General features: G+C 35.0%; 1 protein-coding gene across 5 annotated transcripts in view; it reads right to left on the minus strand.

Moving 5' to 3' along the window:
* The window catches only part of LOC150095856 (uncharacterized), a 163,934-nt gene that overhangs the window by 46,450 nt on the left and 101,148 nt on the right, over window positions 1–16,336 (minus strand). The window lies entirely within an intron of this gene.

Below are 16,336 nucleotides of genomic sequence, written 5' to 3' on the forward strand. Positions count from 1 at the left end.
TTGTGGTAAACTTTACTACGGACAAACTGAAAATTCAATCTTTCTCCATCTTGAAGAGCACAAAAGAGACATCTCTTATAATAGAATCCGAGCCAGTGCCCTCGCCAGCCACGCCTTGTTCTCTGTAAACTCTGATGAAGGCCGCAAACACCAAATAAACTGGAATCAAACTTCTAATGTTCACAAATGTTACGATGAATTTGAGACGTATCCTGGAGTCAAAAGAAATCACCCTTGATTCTACCCACATGACAACCTTAGCTACAATTTGCCAGATTCACATAGCTCTGCTGTTCAGTGCTGGCATTCTCGGAAGATCACATGCACGCATATAAATGTGGCTAGAACTGAAGCGCGGACTCCAATTTGAACTTAACTGCAGTTTTTGTTGGTGTGCAATGTTTCTGTGGGTCTTTTTTTGTATATATCTTTGTACTTTGACACCTGACGAAGTTGGCTTACCAATGAAACTAGTTGTGTCCGTATTAAACTTTTATTCTTAATTATCTCGGGGTTTAAGTCATTAAAATTATTGAACATATATATATACACACGCAGTCATTTGATTATGCTTTTTTTACATGTATTAAATAATCTTATTGAAGACTAATAATAGCACACAATCAAAATCAAATGCCTGTATGTACACACACGCGCACGCATATAAATTGAATGTTCCTGAAGGAACATGCCAAACACCAAGAGTTGATTCTACACTGGTTTCCATAAGTTAAGGAACAAAAAGATAAATCACAATAATTCAAACTGTATAACAAATTTTTATGCAATTCTGCAAAAAACAGTATGATATGTGAAAGAAACATCCACAAAAATTGTAAATAAATAGTTTCTCAGTAACAAATGGATATGTGAAGACAGTGATCAAAAACAAGGTCAAAATACCTCAATGTTTTTTTTTTTATAATGGTGTCTAGGTGGAGGTTGAGAGCAGCAACACCTATAGCATCCCAGTTATGCAACCATATCCAAGAATTTTGCTACCATGAAATTGCTTACTCCAGTTAAATGGAATAAAATACTCCAAAATGCCTACTTTTATGCCATAGCTCATCTGCATAGACTTTCGTGATTTTTTAATGTTCCCTCCGGTTTATTATGATTTCTTTGGTTTGAACCATAGATTAAGGAACAATAAGTTGAAGAAATTAGCTCTCTCTCTCTCTCTCTATATATATATATATATATATATATATATATATATATATATCAACATGGAACTACTTTCTAATTGGTAAGGCAATTGTGTGTGTGGGGGGGATTAAATGTTTCTTTTCGAATTTACAAAATGTTGCAATATGGTATAAAAGATGTTTATGCAATGATATATTGATAAATATATAGCATAAATAATTTATTTATTAACAAAAAAAAAGCAAATCTATTGACTGATTAAATGGCATTGAATTTCACCATAAATTATACAATACAGAAAACAAAGCACCCTCACACTTTGAAAATAACTCATGTTCTCTTTTGTGTGCTTTTCCAAAAAAAAAAACTATAACTGACTGTAGACTTAACAACTTTACATACATACCTTACTACATTGTATGTACAATATTTGTGTTGAAAACATCTAAAATCAGAAAGATGAAAATCTCTTGGTTAACATAGTATGATTGTTGTATAGAATGGAATCTCATGAGAAGTAAAATTTAGAAAATCAAGTTACAAAACAAACAGGTCAGAAAAATTAAACATAGTAACCATTGACATAAGGAGTATCAACATGAAGGAAACTGAACTTGCAGAACTGGAAAAAAGTACCACGTAGATATGTAATCGAGTCGGAAAACAAACAAGTTAGATACCACTATTTCTGCAATAACGATCAAGGAAAAGGAGTGCTGATAGCATTCAATGGCAAGCATATCTTATCCTGAACTAGCAATATCCTCATACTGGTTCAGGTTAAAAGTATACATAGGATTTGAAGCAGGAAAGGCATCATCACTTAATGTTCTTTACAATGTAATATTCATTTTTATGCAGATATACATAAATGTCAATTATGCAACATAAATGCAAAATACTTGATCATGTGTATTATGTGGGTAATTAAGAATGCTGCTGGTCAGTAATCATCAATAGTGTTGATGACATTGAGAAAAACAAAGGGTCTTTTGGTGTTTGATAAAGAGCTTATTGTGGATGCCCATCTGGCCAGAGCCATGATTTTGAAATCAGCACAGCTGACTGGTTTCTCAAAAGGCAAGATATCCCAGATGTTTAATCAGTTGAAAAACAGCCCACATTGCTCTAAGATGTAACTGTGGTCCTAAAACAGTATCAGAAAGAGATTGCCATCATCTGAACAAACGGAGCTTTCTGTGCAGCAAATGACTGAAGTATTTAATGAAGGCTGTTCCTGACCCATATCTCACTAAACCACGCACAGGGAATTACAGAGAATCACTATTGGCAGTCATATGCCTATAAGGAAACCAATGTGTTAAATAAGTTTAATTCAGTGGTGAAGTTGTAAGGATGGAAAAATAAAAGCACCATGATAAATAAGTTCAAGAAGCAGTTCTGAAAAGAAAGTATATCAAATGTTCCTAGCAAATAAGCAAGCAGATGCCTTAAATAGAAAATATAAAACAACCTAACTAGATGTACATGTAGCTAAATGAAAGTCACAATAAGACTTACGTAAGAGCATAAAAGATAAATATCAGGAAGGTAGCAAAATGTTCTGGAGGCTATTGAAAAAGCTTCGAAATGAAGAAATAGAAGAAAGAGTACTGTAAAAAGAATCAAAGATTGATGAAGGTGACATGAAACTTAAGACAATTAGTGCCTGGAACAATTACTTTGATTCATTTAAGCCTTTCAAATATTGACAGAACAATAGTCAGGGCCGGTTTTATCATTAGGCGAACCTAGGCATTGCCTAAGGGTGCTAAGACTTCGGGGCGACAGATTTTGCTACATAGTTCGGGGGAAAATTACAACCTTCGAAAAAAATTAGTAAAACCTTGATTAATAATAAAAAACTGAAATAAGTCAAGTCGTCCTGGTGCTCGCTGATGATCCTACATTATTTGTCTTTTTAACCTCAAGTGCAGAGATTTTTCCTCCTTCTGGCATCTGTCACAAGATGAGCGGGGAAGTTCCGGGGTATCCCTCAAACTAACAATCAGTGGTCGTGACTAACCGACTGTTCTCACTTCTTATCCTCATTCCCTATAGACTTAATTCTGTTGATTTTTAGACTAAGCACTGTTTTTGCAAGCTCTCAGGTCTGAGAAGTTGGGGATTAAGTCATTCATTTTCTCACAGAATCGTCTTGTTAATTCAGTTCAGTTTATTCTAAATCAGTAAAAGAATGCTATGGGAATGGCATTCTTTTACTGATTTAGAATAAACTGAACTGAATTTTTTTCATAGAATTGCAGTGGCAGGGATTCTGATTAGTAGTATTCATGAAATAAGACCTCTTATTGGTCTTTCTCTTCGCTCCCTTTACTTGTCATCATTCCCACTCCGGCATTCTTCTACTGATTTCGGATTAGTTTGGTCAAGCTTTTTGAAGTCAAAATTACTTCAGCAGAACTGCTTAAAAAATGTTTGATATTGGAAAATTATTTAACACGATAAATCTAGAGATATTGACGGAACAGATTTATGTAGTGAATTACAAATAATAGCAAGGCAAATTCCAGAAAATACTTCATTAGATGTCCTGTCATACATATGCAAAAATAATTTAGAAAATAGTGTTCCAAATGTGTTTACTGCTCTGAGATTTTTTTCAACATTGCCAGTATCAGTAGCAAGTTCAGAAAGGAGTTTCTCAAAATTAAAACTTACAAAAACTTACACTTGCTCTACGATGGCTCAGGAACGACTCACTGGTCTAGCAATAATATCTATAGAGCATGAAATTGCATCTACAATCAATATAGATGAATTAATTCAAAACTTTGCCAAAGCAAAAGCCCTTAAGATGTAATAATTTTCTTGCTATACAGATATTAGGAGTAATCATATATGTATACAGATGTATTGGTTTTGATTAATACATTTTTTTAATGTTCATAATGATATTATTTTTATAAATATCCACATGTGTAGGAGTATGTGTGCTTGTGTGAGTATGACAAAATATTGTTATATCTTCTTCTTTCTTTGCGTGGCATCACTTTCTTGTTAATTTTCTATCTTAAATCCTTGTCGTACTAAGCCTGAAATCTCTAACCTATCTCTCTGGGGCTGCTTCTCTATTCGGAACTCTGACAAAATTTATTTATTTTAGCTGCGCCAGCCAGAGTCCTAGTACAGAAGAGTTCTTGTACAAAGAAACCTTCCCAGAGTTTAAGTATTACCTAATCTTATTAAAGTATTAAGTGCCTATAGGAACTTCAACATTGCAGTCATGGCCTAAACTTTCTTTAATTTCCCCTTATTCACAGGTTCCAACTTTAGCGAGTGGTAATTTCAATCTCATGCTCAGACAAACTCAGACTTACATAGAAAAAACATGTTTATTAATTATCAAAATTTCATACAATAAACTTTTACATATCAAGGTATGTCATATCAGAATTCTAATTCATTAGCTGAGCTATAAGGAACACATTAATTATCAAAACACTCTAATTTTACATCTCTAGATTAAGTAAGCACATATTTATCATGAAACAGTAATTCAGAATTCTAAGTAAAACTTGCTAACAAAGGTCAATTCACATTCAGCTAAGTATTGCATACTCTCAGGCTTTCAGACTACTAGTCCAATATGATTAACACGTTACTGAGCACAAAAGTCACTTAAAAGTTCTCTTTCTTCTCAATTAGAAATCTGTTCTTCTCTTTTTGCCACAATACTAATCATTACAAGAATAAGGAATTTACTGTATGTTACCAGTGTCCTGAGAGGATATCGCGTTTCTTTTTGTCCATCCTTTGTTGTCAGATGTTTTCTGCTTTATCGAGTCGTGTCCACGTGGAGGTTCCGCTGATCGACGCTAATCGCCATTCCTTGCACTTAGCCATATAAATGCTTGTCTACTGGATCGATATCGTCATCTCGGCCATCCTTTGTGGGGAACTTATTCCGCTGTTTCGCATCGGTAAACTTTTACCGATGGCCCTAGTTGATGTCTGCCTTCAGCTCACGTATAGCATGCCCGATTCCTTCAGCTAGCAACCGGGAAGGAGAATGCTTCCGGCGCCGTCGATCGGTCAGTGCTCTGCTTGTCCAATCACGAGAAAACCGGAACAGAAAAAAACAGGGGGTTCAAACCCGAGTGAACTCGCTTTTTATTCTTCTTTTTAGCGCCCTCTTTTCGTAATGGAGGATCTCTCACTGTGCTCTCCTATTCGCCCCTACACGATTGCATCACACTTCTTCTGCTCCTTGAAGAGCGCTCATTTCGCCGAACGCGAGTTCAGCTCGCCTTCCACAAACGCTTCCGTGGAAGGCGAACCTTTGAACCTTTGTTTGCACCATATAATTTAGACATCAATAATTTTAACAAAATAATTCTATTTAGACACACAATTTTCTCCTCAACTTTACTTCTTTCTAAGGTAATTGTAACAGGTTTTCTTTTATATTTTTCTTACTTAACTAATAGTGCAAGCATTTCTAGCTCAGAATTTTGTTTCTTGTTAAATCTTGAATGAATGACTTTTTGTTGAAAGAGTCCCCATTCAAGATCTAACAATATATATAGAGAGACAATGTATAGGGGCACCTAAATTTTCTTTGCTTAGGGGCATCAGATACTCTCAGACCGGCCCTGACAGTAGTATATATATAAAAAAAAATAAATAAATAAATAAATAAAAAAAATAGAGCTATGTAAATAGGTATAGAAAAAGCAGCTAGAAAAGATTATATTCATTCAGAAATGCTCAAATATGGAGGTATAAAAGTTTCACAGCAGCTACATTTGCATAAGTCAGAAGATTGAAGCAGAACTCTCATACTTCCCATCTATTAAAAGGAAAATGAAACAATGTGAGAAGAATAAGCTGGGTTCAGTGAAAGAGGTTGTCAAGATCACATTTTCACTTTACATAACAAGGATAGAAAAATAAGAACACTAGGGTGGATGCAGCAATCAAACTCTGACATATAATTGATACATCGTGGGAATATAACAAGAATCTCTTCTTAAATTTTGTAGAGCAATAAAATAAAAAATAAACACGAGGTACCCAGAAAAACACTTTTCAAAATTACATAGGCAAAGCGGATACTAGATCCAACATTATTTCAAAGCCAAATGTTTGTAGAAACATAAGTTTCATAAGTTGCCCTGTGAGCTTATGAAAATACAATCCTCGGCATCCCTGAGTTGCCTTAGCTTGCACTATTCAAAAGACATGGACTGGCAAGCGTCCACATATTCGGCTTTTATTAGTGCATTTGATAAAGGTTTCACTGGCCTGACAGCTGTTTCGAACTGGTTGATTATTTTCAGAGACCAAACAGAAACCTTAAAAGAGCAAAAACTCTCTTTCAGTACTAAGGAAATTAAGTGTCAGAGAAATGTATTTGTCATAAGTTAACTCTCCTATGCCAAAGGTTTCTTCTCAAACTTTTTATGCTTCCTTTGTTTGGCTATGTAATGGTGACAGATATGAAAATCATCATAGTTAAATAATGCTGTATTTTAAAATGTCTTACTGCTACAGTGAGAGTATACAAGTAGCACTCTTAGTTACTTGTGCATTTTTTTTTAGTGATAACAGCAGCAAATAGAGCTATTTAATTAAACAGATATAAAACAAAGAACTCAGCCAAAATACCCCACTAATAGTATACAACTCCAGTATTCAAATCTTCTGTTGTACAAGTGACAGTTGGAGTTAATTCTGAGGAAAATTAGGGAAAGAAACAGGTGGCAAACTTATCTGAAATGAAGATATTAAAAAGGAAACTGACATTAACATTCAAGAATTTATAAGCAAGACCAATATTTACAGAAAACTTGTCAGGAGCTACTAATGAAATTTTAATTGGGCTATAACATATGGCAGTGGTGTTTTACTATCTTTGTTACTATGCGAGCTACTTTTCTATAAAAAATTATTCGGCGATTTACTCTCTTATATAGATCACGCACAAATAAACAACTAAAAACTTTGTGTATTTAAAAATTTATTTCATCATCATCATCATCATCAAATTCCTGCCATGTACCCTCAAGGGGTGTACAGGATATGACAGTTCTACACGAAAAAATTACATCATTACTAACTTCCTATCTACAATTTTCCTCCAAATCAGTCTGTTACTTGTCAAGACTCCAACATTATCAGATCTTATATTTCTATCGTCTAAGGCACTTTGTACCGTATCAATCCACCTATATCTTGGTCTTCCTCTGGGTCGTTTTCCTGCCAACCTGGCAGAGAACACTTGTTTTGCTAATCTTTCCTCTCCCATTCTATTTAAGTGACCATACCATCTGAGATTAGCTCTGCTAACGCATTCCTGGATGCTGACAATGTCAAGTTCTTTCCTAATATCCTCATTTTTAATATGATATTGCCATTGATGCCATCTGTTCACGCCTCTAATCTTTCTCAGGACTCTCATATCTGCGGTCTCTAGTCTTTGGTCAAGTGTTTTACTTCTGACCCAGCTCTCAGATCCATAAGTTAAAATTGGTTTGAACACAGTCTTGTATACAGCTAATTTAGTGTTCCGACTAATTTCTTTCTTATTCCATATGAATTTATTCAATTGACTTCCCACCATACCAGCTTTGCTGATTCTGTTGTCTATTTCTATATTTAGTTTACCATCTTCAGTAAAAATTGTGCCTAAGTAGCTGAAATGTTTTACTTGTTCCACAGGTTCTCCGTTCACAACACAGTTGACATTTTCAATGATTCTGCCTATTTTCATTGTCTTTGTCTTTTTATTGCTGACCTTCATACCATATCTATTACAACAGCTATTCAATTTAGTCAGAGAATCTTGCAGACTTGTAGCGGATTTATTTAGAAGTATAACATCATCCGCATAAAGCAAAGAGCTGACATTAACATCTCCAATTTTGATATCAGGTTTAATACCACATTCCTTCATAATGTGATCCATATAGATAATGAATAACAGAGGGGATAATGTACATCCTTGTCTCACACCAGATTTAACATTAAACCATCTTCCTGTACTTCCTTCAATTCTAACTGCTGACTCACAACTCAAATAAAGACTAAGTATTGCTTGATATAATGCCCCATTGACACCATATAACTGCAGCGTATTGAATAGCTTCTCTCTTGGCACCTTGTCATATGCCTTTTCCAAATCGACAAAACTTAAATACAGATCTTTGTTATATTCCCATGCTTTCTCGACTATTTGTCGTAAAGTGAAGATCTGATCCTGACAGCCTCTATTTGGCCTGAATCCAGCTTGTTCTTCACCAAGCTTTTCTTCCACAATTCTTCTCAACCGTTTCTCAAGTATACTTGCATAGATCTTGCCAGGAACACTCAGTAGGGAAATACCTCTGTAATTCTCACATTCAGTTTTATTTCCCTTTTTATATATGGGTACTATGAGAGCTCTACTCCAATCATCGGGAATTCGTCCCTCTGTCCAGGCTTTCTGAACTATGTAGTGCAGCCACTGTAAGACTCTTATACCACCATACTTCAGCATTTCTGGTCGAATATCATCTACTCCTGCTGCCTTTCCACATTTCAAGCCTTTGATGGCTTTTTCTACTTCAAGTATGGATATGTATTTCTGACTGCATGCCTGGTCAGTGTTTTTTATCACTGTGCTGTCATCACTGCTTGTTTCATTTAGCAGTTTTTCAAAGTAATTACTCCATACTTCAAGGATATCTTTTTCTCCTGTTTTCATTTCACCTTTATCATCTCTAATTCCTTTTACAGCACTCTTTCCTCCATTCCTAAGCTTCTTCAACAACCTCCAGAATATTTTGCCACCTTCTTGATATTTATTTTCTATATTCTTGCCAAAGTCCTCCCATGACTTTTGTTTAGCTAGTTTTACACACTGTTTAGCTTTCTTACATTTGTCTCTGTATTCTGTAAGAGTAAAAGCTGACTTATTTGCCAGGAACTTTTGATATGCTTTCTTCTTTTCCTTCACTGCCTCTTTAACTTCCTGTGTCCACCAGGGAGTTCTGATTTTTTTATCTTTGCACACAACCTCACCACATGCCTCTCTGGCAGAATCAATCAATGTTTCCTTCAGAGTTTGCCACTGAATCTCCAAGGTTTGATTCCTGTTCTCAAACTCTTTCATTTTCTTTTCAATAATATTTCTGTATTTTAGTCTACAGTTCACATCTGAGAGCTGCTCAACTTTTATTCGCTTTAAAACTTTCTTACATGTTATTCTTTTCAATATGAAATTCAATTTTATCCTGCTCAAGACTAAATAGTGATCACTTCCAATTTCAAATCCTCTGTACACTCTGGTGTCCTGCACCAGGGAGAAAACATCACTATCAACAATAACATAGTCAATGAGACTTTTCTTATTCCTAGCCTCTTCTCTCCATGTGAATTTGTGCACATTTTTATGTTGGAACATGGTGTTAGTAATAACCAGTCCATGTCCTGAGCAGAAATCCAACAGATATTTGCCATTATTATTAGCTTTGCTCTTTTCTCCAAATTTTCCCAAAATATTTTTGTATGTCTCACAATCATTTCCTACTCTACTATTTAGATCCCCAACAAGGACCAACTTTTCCTTTTTCATTGTGTCAGTTGCTTTTTCTAAAGCCTCAAAAAATTCCTCCACTTCTACCTTAGTAGAACCTTCTGTGGGACCATAGGCACAAATAAGTCTCATTGTCCAGTTCCCCATTCTCATATTTGCCCACATTACTCTACTTGAGACTGACTGCCATTCAAGAAGATTAGCCTCGTATTTTGTGTTGAATACTATGGCTACTCCTTCTTTTCCTTGATTGTTATTGCCTGAATATAACATTTTGTATTTATTGCTCAGAAAGATCTCACCAGTTTTGGTCTTTTTTGTTTCAGTCACCCCTATTATGTCGATCTGGTACTTATCTAATTCCTCAGCTAGCTCCATTTCTTTGCCATTCAGGCTTCTTACATTGATAGTACCGATCTTTAACTCTGGTGATGTTGAGTTGGGGTTTGTTTTCAGATTTGTTCCAGTAGCTGACTTTTCGCTGTTCGCCCTGGTTCCCTGGCGAAAACAACGGGGGCCTTGTTTAACCGGGCGACGCCCCAGCCGGCATGAAATTTTGTCATGTTGTACCATCATTTTTTATTTTGGTTTAACCAATAAGAATACAATTTGGTCGGCTAAATCCCAAATTGCCAGCCCATCCTCGTTCGTTCAGTATCAAAGTAGATACCCAACAGGGTGCACCACGAGAAGGTGAGGATTGGACATTAGGTCAGAAGCCCTGGTCGGTTCTCCGCATTCCTTTAAAGGCTATGTGGAGGTCTCCTCTCAGTTATACAGCTTTGACCCTTAAGCACCCCAAAAAAAAATTTATTTATCACTTTTAATTATTTTAATACAACAAAAAAAAAAAAAATACATTGGAATAAAATATTTCTCTATTTTGGAAAACCAAAGTTAGAAAAAACAACAGATTGATTACAAACTCACAAGTTACAGGAAATGCTGGTTGATTAAAAAAAAGAAAAAGTTAATATGAAATCTGGCATTGTTTGGACCTTGCAATATTTTCATAGTCAACTTGATATGAAGAAGTGGCCAATCGCAGACAATCATCCAAATAATCATTTGTAATTTGTTTCTTAATTGATTTTTTATGATGGTCTTATTTGAAAAAGCGGATTCTGACAAGTATGTCGATCCGAATCATGACAATTTTTCGCGCAATATCAGTTAATATTGGGAATTTTTCATATGCATACTTCCAAATGACTTCTTGTTTATTGATTTTAAATGTAAACTATTCTGAATGTTTATTATCTCAAGTACTTCAGCTTGGTTTATGTCAAACAGCACACTAATTTTATTTGAAATTTCTGTGATGTTCAAGTTTTCTTGAAATGGATTATTGATAAAAGATGCAATCATTTCAGTTTCATTAAAATCTTTAAATCTTGAATTTATTTCTTTGTCAACTAATTCTATTTCACTAATAAATTCTTTTAAATCATAGCGAAGCATTTCTTGATTTTGTTCAAAAAATTCTAAATTCGCAATCATTTATATTTTTCTTTAATAAAAGTAAGTATTGTTGGAAAGTTTTTATCCAACTTAACATATCAATTAAATTTTTATCTCTAAATTTAAATTGCTTAATTCGTACAGAAATCTACTAAAAATGATAAGTGTAACAACCATCTTTTATCACTCAATTGTGGATAAATATCTCCTTTTTTCATCAAGAAAATTTTTATATTGTTAATTAATACAAGAAATCTTTCTAAAAATTGACTTGTGCTGAGCCAGCGAACATTATTGTACAACAGAAGTTCCCTATCATCATCTGTAATTTAAATAACTGCCATTGCAGGGCTTTTCCTCGAACAGAATTTACAATTTTAAATGTAATATCCAAAACATCTTTCGTTTTTAATCTTTTACTATAGTACTTGTTAGTGAATAATACAGTGGTACGTTAAAAAATCTGGATATTTGTCATCGTTTTTACATAATGAAATGAAGCCTGATTTATTACTTATCATTGCAAGAGCACCATCAATAGTAATAGACACAAGTTTAAAACATGGAAGTTTCAATTGTTTCACAAATTCATCAAATGCCAAAAAAATGTCTTCTCCCCTAGTCCTTCCCAATAATGGTATAATTTTCAAAAGTTCTTCTTTACTTGAATAATCTTGAAATGCCATGCGATTAAATACCATTAACTGAGCAATATCAGTGAAGTCGTTTGATTCATCAAATTGTAATGAAAAAGCAACATACTGGTGAATGTCTGGCATTTGGAACTCTTCCTTTTGGCAATTTGAAACCTTGTCTGCAGCCTAGAAGTAGTCTCTCTTTAGCAACGTCTTGAACTGAGAAGCTCCTTTCTGGAAGCGTGAAACTCCTCTCTCAAGCAATATGGATCCGGGCAGTCTCTCTAACAGTGACTCTGGAACTGGGCAGCCTCCTCTCTGACAGTAATTCTAGAACTTGGACCCCTTCTGCTTGCTTCAGTCCCTTTTTATTAGGCCTCCTCTGAGACCTTGCATGATGTTTGGCAACCCCCAACAAATCAGTATGAGTCTTTCATCTTAAGTTTCAAGTTCGGCAAGCCTTTTGTTCTCCTCCGCTTTCTTTTGATTACAAGTTGCCGGCCATCGCAAAGTTATTTGAACTCTTTCTGACTGACTTCAGAGATGTTTACACTTGGAGCCTGCAAGCCTTTCTCATACATACAAGTTTCAATAACAATCTTTCTAATGCTGCCATGTACAGCTTTGGCGACAAAATCATTGCCTTTGTTTTTAACACTCTAACATATTACTACTATAACAAGCCAAAAGGCTATTTTACCGGTGACATAAGTTAAGTTTAAGGGAAATGGTAAATCCCATATTATTGTACAGCCGGGTATGAAACTCAGATCGAAATCCTAGTTTCATGCCAAAAAAACTATCGGCGAGCCAAAGTGCAAGTAATCACTGGGGTAGCACAACACCGGGGCAACTCGGAGCAAAGGTGGAGCAAGCTCTGTCACTGTCCTTAATATTCTCTCATAATGTAAAACGCAGCTCCTAGGAGATGCATTACTGTTTTACATTATGAGAAGAGGTCACTATCCAGACTGGTTACAACCCTTTTTGAGGTTGTAACCAGTCTCATCAGTGAGTAGATGAGTAGACCTGGAATATCAAGGTTTTAAGTGAACCGAACTTGCATATACCTCTACTAACGAATTGCTAAACTGACGGCGACATAAGTTAAGTTTAAGGGAGATGGTAAATCCTATCTCCCTTAATCTTAACTCTAACATATTCTTATTAAAGCAAGAGTTATTTACAAAAACATCTAATACAAACTATACCGAGACAAAGTTTATTTTTTTACAATATTCACATGGGACTTTTACCTAAGTAAAAATATCGATGTCATGTGCTTTGGAATATTTAATATTTAAGTTACAATCAAGTTTTTACACTTTGCTTATAATCGTATTCACTCGGCTCGCTGTTTGACTTCCACTGATAAAAATTAATTCATTTACCTGGACTTAAGAAAATAAGAAAATTACTGATTTGACAATTTTAACAAAAAATAAATAAACAATAGCAATATTCTTAAAGCGAATTAAAAATAATACAAAATAATGATAAATAAAATATTATGTTTTCAGTTTTAATTAAATTTGTAAGTAAGGAGCAACACAAGAGATCAACCAAAAATCGCTCAGCGATCGACTGGTCGAACACCCCCTGACATATGGTGACTAAATTTAACACATGTGAACCACAGTAGTAAGTTTTTTATTACGTAAATATTTCATCCTAGGTATCTTAGGACATCATCAGTACAGTAGAACAATACTAGGAATGACACAAAGGATAGGGCGTGTACATACAATGGAATCCAAATTGCGTGCAGTGGCCTGAACATAAATTAAATTAAGTTATTTTTACACAATTTTGTATGACAATTTCCCATACTTTAAGGATGGCAAGAACATCATTGCAGTTTAGATTTGGTCAGTGAAGTAGGCCTTCGGCACTTTCTTTATATAAGTGTTGAACACTTATATTGAAAATTTATTTATATGAAAATCTGTGTAGGAGTTTTGTCTTTTCCCAGTGGATCTTGTGGTTTGGGTTTTCAACTCTGTGTTGAGCGAGGCCTGATTTTTGCAGTTAGATGAGGCTGATATGGTCTTGATGTTCCAAAATGCGTTTAAAAACTGATCTGCCTGTCTGTCCATAATAAGAGAGTTTACAGGAGCATGGAACCTCGTATACCCAGGTAGTAGCATAGGTGAAAGTTTGTCTTTAGGGGAAGGTAACAAGTTGTGGATCTGGTTGATGGGTTTGTAGGTGGCAGTAAGATTGTATTTCTTCATAATTTTTGATAGCCATTCAGAGATGCCTTTGATATAAGGTATGGGAATCCTATGGACTTGTTCTTGTCTAGGTTGATGTGTGGAGAAGTTGATGATTTTTTAAGTTGTTTTGAGATTGCATCCATTTAGAGTGGCTGTGTTTTTGATTATTTCCAATTCTCGTTTTAGAGAATCCTTGGAGGAGCAAAATCTATACGCTCTGGTTACCAATGATTTAATGATGCCAAATTTTTGAAAGGGATGATGAGCAGAAGTATGGTGAATGTAGCGACCTGAAAATGTCGGCTTGCGATAAACAGAGGTGGAGATGGAACCATCTTCTCTTCTTTGGATGTGTAAATCCAGAAATGGGATGCCCTGTGGGGATTCTTTTTCTAATGTAAATTTGATGTGTGGATGAAGAAGGTTGATTTTATCTAAAGAATGAAGTAGCTCTTGTTCGGAATGACTCCAGACTGCGAAGATATCATCGACATATCGAAGCCAGAGTTTTGGTTTGGGTTTAAACGCGATAATTTTTTCTTCAAGATGTTCTATAAACAGGTCTGCCAAGTTGGGTGACACGGGGAACCCCCCCCCATTGCTGTTCCCTCCTCTTGTTTGTAGATTTTTCCTTTCCATGTGAAGTAACCAGAAGTGATAACAAATTTGAAAAGTTCAACAATATCCAACGGAATTTTTTTGATTTAACAGGTCTACAGTTTCTTTATGGGGGAATATTGATGAAGAGAGAGATGATGTCGAAGCTAATTAGCATGTCAGTTTTCAGCAGTTGAAAGTCTTTTATTTTGGCGTGAAATTCTGTGGAATTTTTTTATTGAAGAGGTTGAATGGCTTATGTGGGGACGGAGAAGGTTGGATAAGAATTTTTAAAACTTGTAAGTTGGGCTGCTAATTGAATCAACAACAGGTCTGTGTGGGACGTTGTTCTTGTGAATCTTGGGTAAATCGTATATTCTCTGAGGTCTGGCATGGTATGTCTTGATTTTTTTTGAAGTTTCTTCATCTAACGACTTTGTTTCATCGAGTAACTTGTTCAGTTTCTTCAGCTGTCTTTTTTTGTGGGATCATAGTCAAGTTTTGCATAAGTATTTCGGTCTCAGAGTAATAGAGACCTAGGATGAAATATTTACTAATAAAAAAACCTACTACTGTGGTTCACGTGTGTTAAATTTAGTCATGAATTCTCCAGGAAATCGTACTGTAATGTATGTAATATTAATGTTTAGCTACTGATTTCCATTTTAAATGAGTTTAACTTTCCTTAATATCTTGATTTCCATTACTTGTGTTCATTATTCTCAGATCAGATGAAAAGGAATCTGGGTAAGAGGAGGGGGATGATTCAAGGGTCAAAGTTAGTAACTGGGAGGCCTCCACATAACCTTTTAAGGAAGATGGGGAACCAGTTGGAGCTACTGACCTAATATCCAGTCTTCACCTTCTCATGATACACCCCCCATTAGCTGGATATTCATGAATGATGATGGACTGAAAATTTTTTTTAATGAAGATGCCCAACTCTTAAAATAGAGGACAGAATTAGCAAAGCTTGTATTGCAGGGAGTCAAATAAATAAATTATGTGGAATAAAAAACAAATTAGTCGAAAAAATAAACTAACTACAGGAATACCTCAATTATCGTGGTCATTGTTGCCACGCAAAAATACCGCAATAATCGAATCCGTGATAAATAATGCGTGTAAAATGGGTGATCATTGCCAAGGATTTTTCAAATTTATTAATTTTATATATTTATTAAAAAAGAAGTGTGTTAAACGTGTTAAGTAAAAAATGAAGGTTCATTTAGATTAGAAAAACAAGATTATTCTTTAATCTTTATTTATATATAAGGAGTACATACAATTATTCTTTCTTGGATAAAAATTGGAGTAGAGTTGTCTGGTGGAAATTTTTCTTTCTTTTTTCTTAGTATAAAACTCGGTAGCAACGGATGGAATTTTCAATTTCCTGACGAACTTTCATTGATCGCTCGAGATTAGGATCACCGTTCAAGATTTTTTTTCTTTAAAATTTTCAGCAATTATAAAATTTCGTCCATTTCTTTGAGGGTAAATTCCTTCGGTGCCACATCAATTTATTCGTCATTATCATTGATTTGAGCATCGTAAGCACTTTCTCTCTCGCGGTTAGTTAGGTCTTCATCATCCAGCTCCTTATCATGCAAATGAAGCAGGTCCCGAACATCACCTTTTTCAATTTCTTTTAGTCCTATATTGAAGCCAAGCTTAGTTATGCCATTGATAACATGGGTTACTTCATTTTCAAATCTTTCAAAATCATTTGCACAATG

The sequence above is a fragment of the Typopeltis vanoorti genome, chromosome 19, assembly GCF_054136105.1.
Source record: "Typopeltis vanoorti isolate ZY-2024b chromosome 19, IOZ_Tvanoo_1.0, whole genome shotgun sequence".
Taxonomy (NCBI): domain Eukaryota; kingdom Metazoa; phylum Arthropoda; class Arachnida; order Uropygi; family Thelyphonidae; genus Typopeltis; species Typopeltis vanoorti.